The sequence below is a fragment of the Haliotis rufescens genome, unplaced genomic scaffold, assembly GCF_023055435.1.
Source record: "Haliotis rufescens isolate VD_foot unplaced genomic scaffold, xgHalRufe1.0.p SCAF_11, whole genome shotgun sequence".
NCBI lineage: Eukaryota > Metazoa > Mollusca > Gastropoda > Lepetellida > Haliotidae > Haliotis > Haliotis rufescens.
In genome coordinates this window covers 20,098,281-20,112,025 of record NW_025963791.1, presented here as the reverse complement: position 1 = coordinate 20,112,025, position 13,745 = coordinate 20,098,281, and positions in this window count along the sequence as shown.

Sequence of the window (13,745 nt, the reverse complement as noted above, 5' to 3'; positions counted from 1 at the left end):
TTGGGAGATTACACGTGGATGTGTGTGTGGTGCATAGTGTATCTATAACGGTCATTGGGACATTACACGTGGATGTGTGTGTGGTACATGGTATATCTATAACGGTCATTGGGAGATTACACGTGGATGTGTGTGTGGTGCATAGTGTATCTATAACGGTCATTGGGACATTACACGTGAATGTGTTTGTGGTACATGGTGTATCTATAACGGTCATTGGGACATTACACGTGGATGTGTGTGTGGTACATGGTATATCTATAACGGTCATTGGGAGATTACATGTGGATGTGTTTGTGGTACATGGTGTATCTATAACGGTCATTGGAAGATTACACGTGGACGTGTGTGTGGTACATGGTGTATCTATAACGGTCATTGGGAGAATACACGTGGATGTGTGTGTGGTACATGGTGTATCTATAACGGTCATTGGAAGATTACACGTGGACGTGTGTGTGGTACATGGTGTATCTATAACGGTCATTGGGAGAATACACGTGGATGTGTGTGTGGTACATGGTGTATCTATAACGGTCATTGGGAGATTACACGTGGACGTGTGTGTGGTACATGGTGTATCTATAACAGTCATTGGAAGATTACACGTGGACGTGTGTGTGGTACATGGTGTATCTATAACGGTCATTGGAAGATTACACGTGGACGTGTGTGTGGTACATGGTGTATCTATAACGGTCATTGGGAGAATACACGTGGATGTGTGTGTGGTACATGGTATATCTATAACGGTCATTGGGAGATTACACGTGGACGTGTGTGTGGTACATGGTGTATCTATAACAGTCATTGGAAGATTACACGTGGACGTGTGTGTGGTACATGGTGTATCTATAACGGTCATTGGGAGATTACACGTGGACGTGTGTGTGGTACATGGTGTATCTATAACGGTCATTGGGAGATCATACGTGGCTGCGTGGTGTATCTAATGATCCAGTGCTTTAAATGCGGCTATCAGATGTATTGTCCGGAGGCTATGATATAAGCAGTGATGTAAGTGAATGGCTGCATTTCCCCAGGGAGACGATGGGGTGTGGGGAAGTTGCGTCACAGTAGTCATCCAATGACTAACCTGTATGTCATGGCGTGAAAAGATAGCAGTGGGGTATCAATCATGATCTCAATCCCGGCCTGTGGTCAGCCTTGTTTTTATACAACATTAGCATCTGGACGATGACGACAGCGACAGATGATATACGCTCTTGTAACAGCTGTCAATTAGGACCACAATTGGCCAAATTATTCCAATTATGGTAATGAAGAAATAGTTGTTGACATCTTTGAAACGTGTGAATGAAGTGAGAGCATTTCGCAGTGTTGGCGGTACTTAAAACGTCAAATCTTGTTAGCATTAAGGCGATATCTGACATAAAGTATTTTTGTTTGTTTATTTGTTGTTTAACGCCGCACTCAGTAATATCAGCGGTCTGTAAATAATCGAGACTGGACCAGACTATCCAGTGAGTGACATCATGAGCATCGATCCACGCAATTGGGATACGATGACATGCATCAACCAAGTCAGCAAGCCTGACCACCCGATCCCGTTAGTCATTTTTACAGCAAGTTTAGGTTGCTGAAGACCTATTCTACCCCGGTTCTTCACGGGTCGAATGAACAAAGAAGAAAATATACACCGATGTTTGACAGTGGCTAAATATGAAAGAAACAAGTAATGTTTATTCGATGATGATGTATTTGATACGGGTATCACAGTTGTGTTTTTGGACCTTAAATGAATGTACAGTGTTTCAGCGACCTTTTCAGCCTTGTAACGTTTTGGTACCGTTTTTAAGTTTTTGGTCAAATCCAATTTTCAAGTGTATACTTTCATTTGCCTAGCAATTTAATTACACAATAAATAATAATCACAAATCAGGCAACTTGTGTACATCAATGTGGTGTATACTAGTTAAAAACTATTACATAACGTACCCTAAATCATCAGTGGCTCCCGATGTGAGTGATAAATGCCTGCAAATCATTTAGCATTAGGTCATACCAGAGACAATCTATTACATGGCCTCTGGTATTACATGAAGTGAATGACATATAGTAAAACCGATTATTACCCTTGACGCTTCCGTATCGTAAGGTGATATATTTGAATTAAAATATATGAATTACGCGCAAACGGCTCGCAGAATTTATATTTTATTTTACTGTAAGATATTTACGATACGAAAACACCAATAATGTCTATTTCTTTATCGGCACTACATTTTAGCCGGTGACTCGCTCCCCCGGTTTTGACTCCCTCTACACGAACAGAGTTGTGTCAAGTGTTCACGTTTACAAATAGAAATAACTTGTACTAGATGTTGTCATGTATTACATATCGATGTAAACATGTGACACTAGGTTGTCGTCCCTGCTGTGACAGGTGAGACACCGACGCCGATGTTGAGAGTGATTAACATCGGGGGTCTCCGTCAATATGAAGTAAGAATGTACCTCCAAGATGGCGGCCCCCGTGGAGACCACGTGCTTACTCATGAATAATCTGCTTAAAATGTTAAATATAGAGACCCTCGCTGTGACCACGATCTATTTGCAGTCCGTACCCTCACGGCCTCTCCCTTGCGGCCACCGTGTGTGTGCTCACCCCCTTTGGAGAAGAGCCCCTGCCACGCCCATCACTCGTTAGTCACAGTGTTAGCCAATGAAGAATTTGACACGGAAGAAGGAATTTCGTTATTCTTCCCATGTTTCATGATTTAATTGGATTAGTTATATTTGTGTTATGTAATTCCGTGCTTGCCGAGACGGAATTACCGCTAAATAGATTTAATTTCTTAAAATGAATTAACATGTATTGAATAAATAACTTATTGTTCGCATGTTCACCCTGCGGCCGTAAATATGTCAAAGCCATGTCTGCATAAACGCATCAAACATATATAAATAGTCAAAGCCAGAAATAACCAGTCTCGAATATCTGCCGAAACTGGTTCCATTTGAGCGTAAAAGGCAAAATAGTAGTAAAAATTATATGAATGAATTAGGTAAGATATTTAATGCGTAACGTTCTATTTAAAACAGTGGCAATATTCTACAAACTACAAAATATAAGTAAAATGAACATAAAACATACAGGTCTTGTTTGGATCACTGAAAATCAATGATGACACCAGGACCCACTTGCACAAAGCAATCTTAGCGCTGAGACTATCTTAAGCCTATGTTAAAGAATGGGAGTTACAATCATCTTAGCGCTAAGATCGCTTTGTGCAAGTGAGCCCTGGTGTTCGCCAAAAGTGTAAGCATGCCCTGCTCTACCGGTTGAAACGCCACTCGCACACTTTGAATAAAAATGTACAGTAAAGTACGTTTATAACGAACACGCTTATAACGAAGTGACGGATATAACGAACTGATTTTTTTGTCCCGACTATTTGCTATTGTTATACTGTAAATATGCTTATAACGAACTACGGTTATAACAAACTAAAGTTAGTGGTCCCTTTGAGTTCGTTATAACCGAAGTGTTTGTTTGTTACCAGTAGCTGACGCCGCACAGCAGAACTCCTGCCATACAACGACCGTCAGTAAAAACCATGCAGGTTCCATGATGATATTCTATCATCAATACCAAGAATGTGTAATTTAGATATTTAATTTTATAGATATCAACTACAAGAATGTATAAATACCCCAATCTCATTAAAATCAGATGTTAGTTTTCGCTACCGCTAAACAAAGATCGATCTTTGGTTAGCATAGCGAGAACTAAGATCTGATTTTAATGAGATTGTAAATACCCTTATTTCCCCAAGTCCCCAAATTATCATTCTTTTTAAACATAAATCGCATGTAGAGTTTATATGATTATATGTTAATAATATTTATGTTGACCAATTTTGGATCTGTTTAAATGTTTAAATATTGTCCTATAGATAAATATTTCTGAGTAAGTCGAAGTATGTGAAAAGCAATGATTTTCCTGATGCCAATTGTATCGGTTTAGTAACTGAATAAAGTATTTATTTCTTGTGTATGGTACTCCAACGAATATGATTTCTTCAAAGGCCTTCATCGTACACTAATACAGTAAAGTACGTTTATAACGAACACGCTTTTAACGAACTGACTGACTAACGGGACTTTTTTTGTTCCGACTATTTGCTATTGTTATACTGTATATATGCTTATAACGAACTACGGTTATAACAAACTAAAGTTAGTGGTCTTTTTGAGTTCGTTATAACCGTAGTATACTGTATATCAATTATTGGCATAGCTGTCACATCGCTTTATTACCTAGTATTAATATACACATATATGCCTATCATTATTAACGCTCGTCCCGTTAACACCCGTCATATCACAATATAAACCCGTTCAGCCACGTGACCACAATTGGTAGACCCAGTGACCCGACTCACCACAGGCCCCTGTACACCATGTCGTGTCAGGACGGTGGTCACGAGTGTCCCGGCGGTAGGGAGAAGTCCCTGCGCTGACGCTCAGCGTCTTCATCTCATACCCCCCACTGAGATGACACAATATATCATCATTCCTACCGAGATGCTCACTGAAGATTCGAACTCCCAGCATAGGAGTCACCACGGGTCAGTCCAACAGACCATTCAGTCTATTGTGTTTTACTTGACCATAAACAAGGGACACATGGCTATCAACATACTTGAAATAGTCCACGTCCGATTTAATTAATTTCACACCGAGAGCTGCAGTTTGATGCTGGGTTATTACACGATTGAAATGCACCCATTAGCATTTTCTAACATTATAACAAATAATAGTGAAAAGTAGAAGCTTAGAATGTCGAGTAAGGAAAAGAATTAATGGATGAACAACTTCTTTATTACAATTGTTCATCAATAAATCCTTATCCTTACTTAGTGCTCCAACTTCTAAATGCCTATCAAAGAAGTTAAAATGTCAAGTTGAAATAAATCCGTACATAGATTATTCCCGCATGCACTTGCGAAGTTTGGGACGACTTCGCTAAGGCTTTCTCTGTCAATTGAATATTACCTTTTCTTGTAAGTGGAAACAAAGGATGTTTTACACAATGGGTCAGTGTCTCCATGCGGCTAATACATAGTGGCCACCTGTGAAATACACAAAACACCATCTCGTTTTAAATAAGGTAAACAAACAATTACTTGCTGAATGTTCTTCACCTCTCATGTCCTGATGAAATTCATCGCCATTTTATTTCGCAGTTTTGTGACTAGCATAACTGATGGAGAAAACAAACTCAACTGAAGTGATCATTCGTCCCCCATTCGGTGAACAAACCGTGAAAATCCAGTAATTCCGGCCTTCATTCGTGGAAAAATCTCGAGTCGCACCAAACCGTCTCGGCATTCTTACAGACGTGGTTTCAACTCGGACCGACTTGCTCACTGGGTTTTTGTGACTACCCCATTCTTAACAAACAATAAGATTTGCAGTCCGCGATACAGCACATCGACGGCAATCCTCGGGACTTGAGAAAATCGCTGGACGAGAGAAAGACGGGAGATAAAAGTGGGGGATATAATGCCGATATGTCCCCACGAAATGCGTGGGACATTGTCAACAAGGCTAGAGATCCGCACGGCGTCGGGAAGTGATGGAAGATGGGCGAACACTTCCACGTGTTCCAGACATCCGCATCTTTAGTTGTGAATCATCCTTTACCACATGACGACGTTATTGATAGTTATGATCATCCTTTACCACATGACGACGTTATTGATAGTTATGTTCATGACTGAATTGGTCTTGGGAGTATAATGAAATACTCCGAAAGTTTTAAAATGAATAGGGAATTATCATTTTTTGTGTGCCTATCGCTAACAGCCATTGCGAGTTTGTAACCTCAACACATATGTTAAACCTTTAAATGGCCTCAATATCAACTCTTATTCAAGAACATGACACACTAGCATTCACTCTATTAGTGCACGTGACACACTGCCATTCACTCTATTAGTGTATGTCACACCAGCATTCACTCTATTAGTGTACGTGACTCAACCCTGTACACAACGTCCGTGACAGACAATTCACTCCATCAGTGTATGTGACACACTAGCATTCACTCTATTAGTGTATTACACTAGCATTTCCTCTGTTAGTGCACGTGATGCACTGCCATTCACTCTGTTAGTGCACGTGCGGCGCTACCATTCACTCTATTAGTGTATGTGTCAAACTAGCATTCATTCTATAAGGGCACGTGACACAGTAGCATTCACTCTATTCGTGCACGGAACACGGTAGCATTCACTCTATTAGTGCACAGGACACAGTAGCATTCACGCTAATAGTGCACGTGACACACGACCATTCACACTATTAGTGTCACACTACTATTCACTTTGCAAATGTATGTGTCACACTGTCATTCACACTATTAGTGCACGTGTGACGCTACCATTCACACTATTAGTGCACGTGTGACGTTACCATTCACTCTATTAGTGTACGTGTCACACTACCCTTCACTCCATTAGTGCACATGACGCACTACCCTTCACACTATTTGTGTGTCACAGTACCATTCACTCTATCAGCTTTCGCGATACATTCTCATTCATTACATTAACATACGTGTCACACTACTGTTCGCACTGTCAGTGTACGTGACAAACTATCATTCACTCTATTAGTGTATATGTCACGACACTATCATTCGACCTGTTTTGAATTTCGTTCGTCAGCACCCAGACCCTTGAGAATAAAATATAAAAGGAACCTAGCTCAAGTCTAGAATGATTGGGCAAGTCTAGATTGCCTTAGCTCAGAAATTAAGCATTGTTCCGGGATCCATTTGAATTATTTTTTAATTTTGTATATATATATATTGAAATAGATAACTTTAATTCTTGGACTAAAAGTTAGTTTTGTCAGCACCATACACGTGCTCGTGGATTCCTAAGTGGCAAACGTCGAAGACCTGCACACCAAGCCGTGATATTACTGACATATAGATACATGCCTGAGAAGTACGTTGTGACATTACCCGGTGCCTCTAGTGCAAATTCGAGAACAGAAAACGAAGTTTTAAAAAACAAGTCGGTGAGCTGCGAGTACAGTATACATTGCTCAAATGAGGTTTGCAGTCTTTGGCTGGGTAGTGTATTTTCATCTCTCTTGATTATATTATCCCTGTCTTTGGTGTATTCTCTTTTTTATGATAAAATAAATATTCTGGAAGTTTATTTCCCGAAATAATCACATTATCTGCAAAAATAGAAAATAATTAAACCTTTATTGTAAAGATGATAATAAACAACCCTGTATATACTTTACATACAGAATCAACAATTTACCTGCCTGGTCTATGGAACCGGCGCCGTTGAAACACACGGTAGTATTTACACAGGAAACAACATTTGCACCCAAGCATTTTAGTAGCCTGCATCTCCCGTCATACGAGTTTAAAACATCTTTCAACACGTGTAAATTGCCTCGAGATTAGTCGTAAAATGAAGCGACCTCTGGCTGTGAAATTTGACATATCTAGTGTTTCTGATAACGCGTGTAGCATCCATCACGAGCTGTCATGCACTGCGACCAGAGGGTACTCTTCATAACCGTAAAGCCATCCTTTGATGTCGTCATATATACAATTAGTGATTTCACAGAAATGGGGATTTTAAATTGAAATTTGAGGCAGTTCGCACTTACACAACTATGCACGAACGACTTTTTGTTAGTTTTAAAGCTTCTGGTACAATAAACAGAATATAGTTCTAAATCAAATTACAAGGTACGAAGCTTCAGTCTGCACTCGGAGTTAATTGAATTCTGTTTTTTGCTAACCTGTTTATGGCCCTCATTTGTAAATAATGTGAGGGACATATGTTTTCTATTCGTTACTTCAAAGGGAGCTGCTGGGGTAAGGCTCATAACCAGCACAGCGTTTCAGGGTGGGGGAGGCGGATTGCGAGGACAGGGGGGTGGTGCATCGACATGTGGTAGCAGTCAGGCCAGTCGAGGGAGAGGAAGCGGCATCAGATGCCATTTCTTACCCGTTATTTCCACAATACACTTTTCGGTTCATCAAGTGCCGGTATGGCGGAAAGCATTAGTGTAAAACATTAGAAGCAACACACAGACGTTCTAGTGAGAGGGGGAAAGGGGAATGTGCGGCGTCCGGTCAATAAATTCTAAACACTTTCGAAATGTACATTTATTTTTCTTCCAAACATTCATTCTCGGGTTTCACTCCGTACGTAATTGCTACACCACATGTAGAAGTTATACTTTGTGTAATTCAGAAATGTTACTTAAGGTGTAGTTATTCTGCATTACAGATGTATTGCCACTTTATGTTTATGACGGAAACCCAACCATTTTTGTGAATTCAGATAAAAGACTTTACGTTATTGATGATTTTCACGATCCCAACACAAACAAACAAATAGATGAGAGTGACAGCTTAACTCTAACTAAATATATTATGGCGATGTTTTAACTGAATTTTCCGCACGTATCAACTGTTTCATGATAAAATGTAACCTTATTATATTTTCGCGACCATTGTTTGACGAATCGAGAACGAATTCTCGCTTTTGGGAGTTGCAAATCGTCAGCGCCACCTATATCCAAACATTTTTTGTGGAGGGGACAGAACTCTAGCCGTATAATTTTTAATCAATGGTATTGCGAACGTAAATCATTATCGTTTTGACTAGTTATGACAGAATATACCGGGTTGACGTGTTATATCACGCTATTTGTTCATGTTTGCCTTAATTCAGAATATGAAACGGTTCTTATTTCAATCTACAACATCATATCGCTTGCACACTTGGTCTGTCAGCGCCATCTTACGGAGAGATTTTACGTTACAACCGGCAACTTGGCAGGTGCGCGACTCCTAGCGACATCTAGCGGTAGCATCATAGGGAGTAATCATTATTTGCTAGTGAATTTCGTGTTTATCAATATCGTGGTGATTTTCTGCGCCGAATCCTCATTTACTTCAGTAAACTCAAAAATATTGTAACAAGTTTTAATTACAATACATTATTCTACCCAAATCGACCATTTAGGGATCTACAGAAAATACTGCAGTAAGAAAAACACATATAGAAATGCAGCAAGTGAAGTCGTGTGTTTCAGAGAATGTTGGTTTCAGTATATATTAAACTGATTTTCATGTTCACTTGATGTACACCTCAGGGAGATGGATGGAAAAGGATGGAAATATTTTCTATTAAATCTATATAAAATATGGATAAAGCTACCACAATGTTTACACCAGTCCACATGACATCTTACAAGTATAATGTTTTTGTTTGTTTGTTGATTAACACAGCACTCAGCAGTATTCCAGCTATATGACAGCGGTCTGTAAATAATCGAGTCTGGACCAGATAATTCAGGGATTGACATCATGAGCATCGATCCACGCAATTGGGATACGATGACATGCATCAACCAAGTCAGCGATCCTGACCACCCGATCCCGTTAATCGCCTCTTACGAAACGCATGGAGGCTGAAGACCTATTCTACCCCGTATCGTCACGGGTCTACAAATACAATGGTATTGATGACATAGTCTCTTACGGTGTCATGTTTGGGGATATCCTTTAACCCTACTGTGAGCATGAACAATACTCAAACAAATTAATATATTTGATATGCAAAATTAATGTACACACAATGACCAGAATACATTTGTTTTAACATTAATTCTTGAGGAAATATATAAGTTTTATGGATCATAATAGCCCTTTTTCTAAACGTGTTAAACTAGAGAGTCTATATAAACCCCGATATATAGTTTCCCTTGTAAAGTGTGTCTTTAAAAAATACAACAAATATGTTTTATCGTTGGGTCCCCGACGGTTATTTCAAGCTGAATTAGTACATACACACAGCCACTGCTATAGTGTTCTATTTTATTCCTGTTTGAGTGAATGTAACGATCAAACGCGTATTCGTCAAACACGCATTATCCTGTAAGCGTACAGTGTCTCAGATAAACAGTCGGGTAAAAGCAAGTATACACGGATTTGACCAAAACATTACAAACGTTCTTAAAACGTTACTAGACTGCAACACTGCAAACCTAAGGTCAAAAACATAACTATGATACCAATATCAAACATCACTGTCGATTAACCATTTTGATTTGGTGCCATTGTCAGCCAACATCAAACATGGGGGTATACTTTCTTATTCCCAGCAGTTTATGGACCTTGTCTTGTTGTGAGCCGTACTATCAACCACCACTCGTGTAGCTGTAGTGGCAGTAGTGATAGTAGTTGTAGTCATGGTAGATGTAGTCGATGTAGAATATGTTGTGATAGCAACCCACTCGTTCGACTCATATACGACAACAGCAGTGATTCTAAAATATTAAATTCATTTCCCTAACTTGTCGGTACGTCTTCTTAAAGTGGATTCGTCGAAATATATTACATAAAGAGAACTCTGCAATCCACATCAAGATGACGCAACGCAAACACTGTCAAGGACGAGTCTATGTAAGGGGAAGCGTGCTGCGGAGCCTGGGAAAACCGTGTTGATAAAATGACGACGACACGTTCAATGAATGCGACTGGATGAGTTTAGTGAGTGAGTGAGTTGGGTTTAACGCCGCTTTTAACAGTATTACAGTTATATCGCGGCGTGTCAGCTTAATGTGAGAGGAAAGCCCGAAGTGATGCAGGTCTCAGACGTTTACCACTTCGGTGAAACCCACGAGCACGGGTATGGTGCTGACAAACCTAGAAACATAATCGGGGCGAACCGGGATTCGAACCCACAGTCATAGGTTTCTGGCGTGCCCAAGGGACGCAACTCTGCACAGCGAATCGCGGCGTCTCAGACGACTGGGCCACCCGTGCCCCCCTGGGTGAGTGTAAGCATTACTTTAAGCACATAGTGGTTGTCATCATTATTCAATGAAAACAGCGACAATTGTGAAGAAGCATGTCGCTATTTTTCTAAAGAAAGCACCATACCCGTGCTCGTGGGTTTCACCGAAGTGGTAAACGTCTGAGACCTGCATCACTTCGGGCTTTCCTCCCACATTAAGCTGACACGCCGTGATATAACTGGAATAATGTTAAAAGCGGCGTTAAACCCAACTCACTCACTCTAAAAGAAGGACCACATATAGGCTATTAAAACATTTGTAGATCTTGGACAAGAATTTTCAGCGTACAAGTTAGTTGTGTGACACTGCGTGTGGTTTGTGCATCTTATCAATGCAGTAGACTTTTGACCAACGAACCAATTAATGTTTTCATCAACATGAACTGTGGACGACAGAAAACTGTTTATCTGCCGCCATAGCGTGAAGGTCCATGATTAAGATTCTGAGATTTTTTATAAGATGCACTATACTTCGCTGGGCGATACGCTGACCTTTTAAATACTAGCAGACTTACAAAGACTACGTCAGTGTTGGCGTGGGAAAACTGATTTTGGAGAAAATGTTGTTATGATTACTAAGACTAACGGTGCCGTTATGCGAACACGAATGTCAGAATATATTTCCTAACCATGTACTGATTGTATACCGAATAAAAATATCGGAAATAAGGCCCTTTCCTGGATCTACCTACCTACCTACCTACCTACCTACCTACCTACCTACCTACCTACCTACCTACCTACCTACCTACCTACCTACCTACCTATCTATCTATCTGGCTTTTGAAAACTCCTTAGAACAATTCTTGCATACTAACTACGAGGGCTGGTCAAAAGGTTTTAAGCCTGACTATCTTTCCATATGGTTCATAACAAAGCGAACATGTCAGTGTAGTAAATTGTTTGAGTAGTCCATTGCAAGTGTATTTGGTCTCTTGGGGCCGTTTGTGTGTTAGTGATAGCCAGTTAAACGTGATCGGGGTCCAAATGGACACAGATATGGAAAAGAACGAGTACCGAGCAGTCATCAAGTTTTTTTACTTTACAGAAAACTACTCCCTAAGAAATGTCACGAGGGTAATGGGATAAGTGCCCTAGCTTTTCCAAACGTTGGACAACTATGTTTCAGGCTGGGAGAACAAGCCTTGATGATGACCCTTGGTCTGGACGTCCCTCAACTTCTAAATGAAGATTCAATCAAGGAGGTAGAAAAGCTTATACTATCTGCTGGAGTTCTACTATTTCATGACAATGCCTCTTCTCAAACCTCTCGACTTGCAAAGGCTGCTGTGCGACAATGTGGCTTCCTCACTCTCCATACTCGCCAGACCTGGCACCAAGTGATTTCCTCCTGTTTCCTAAACTGAAAGAACACCTTCGTGGAAAGCGCTATGACGAAAACGATGACCTCAAAGCTGCCGTGAATTGGTTTTTCAGGGTGGCTCAGAACACTTCTTCCTGACTGGAATTGAAAAGCTTTTACTATTGATACGAGAAGTGTATTTAAGAGCAGGCAGATTATGTTGAAAAATAAAATTAAAAACATTTTCACAGAACATTTTGACCAGCCCTCGAGCGTACAGGGAAGTAGATGAGGTGAAATGGGGCTCACCGTCGCGTTCAAGATTATTGCACTTATATAGCGATGTGCATGTACGTGTGTGTGTGTGTGTATGTGTGTGTCTGCTTTTTCTAGTCCAGACTTAAGCCGGTTTTATTGTACTAGCCCACCGAGATACCATGCCGCAATTTAACATGGATACCTCACTTCGACACATTATAGCCGATAGAGCTGACCAGTTCTTGTTTGATCCCTTTAATGCCGAGCACCAGGCAGGGTAACAACAAGTACCATCTTTTAACGTCTTGTGTTATGACGCGGTCGGGGATCGAACCACCGACCTTCCGCTCTCCGGGCAGATGCTCTACCACTGGACCACGGAGGCCTTTTTGCGTATTATTTGCATTAATTTAATCAAAACCTGTCCAGATGACCTAAAGGGCAAGTCTATCTAGCTATCTTCCACATGAAATCAGCATTTGTTTTATTTCAAACAAAGAAATTGCTCAATAAAACTATTTAAAGACTATGTTTACAACATTTAAGCCACACTGTGCTTGTTTGTATAAATTCATGTAGAAGTACACATGCATTATACATTGCGAAAGAACGCTGTTAAAGAGATGGATTACAGTAAACGAACGCATTACCATTAGAACAATAAAGCCTATACATTATGGAGTAGTTTAGTCTGTGTTCTTCTGCATCCGGGCTACTTGTTTGACGTGTGACTGACGTATATGCATGCGTGGAGAGCGTCAAGCACCGCCAGGGAGAATGATGCTGTCACTAGACCAGGAAACCAGGCGCTGTAACAAACGTTATATCCAGCAATAAATCACGAGACGGGGTACTTGTTTGCCAGTTGTATTTTAATGAACGCAAGGGGTAAATCTTGAACTGAAATATTCAACCATTAGCGATGAAAAACACATTTGATGGTGGATGGTCGATTGTTAACGGCACCGCCACGAGTAGAGCAAGACCCAAGTTTCCTAGAGGCGGCTGCAGTGTAGTCTTCAAGGGTTTTTGGAAACCAGCTGTTTTTCACATTTGATTGTAGTCTCATGTTTAAACACAGGTATTCATTTTGTAGCGGTTACCGCCGTCCTCATGTTCAGCTGGCTTTGACTACGCGGAGCAATGTGTCATGCTTGTCCCGTGATAGCCACGTTTTCTTTTAGTTCTTAATTCTATAGCGGTGACAGTAAAGGGCTTTATGAATGTCACTTTCACAACACTTCTTTGTTTCGAGTTGAAACACGTTTTTATTAGCAACCAGAAACGGCTTCGAAGTTTCCCTCTTAAAA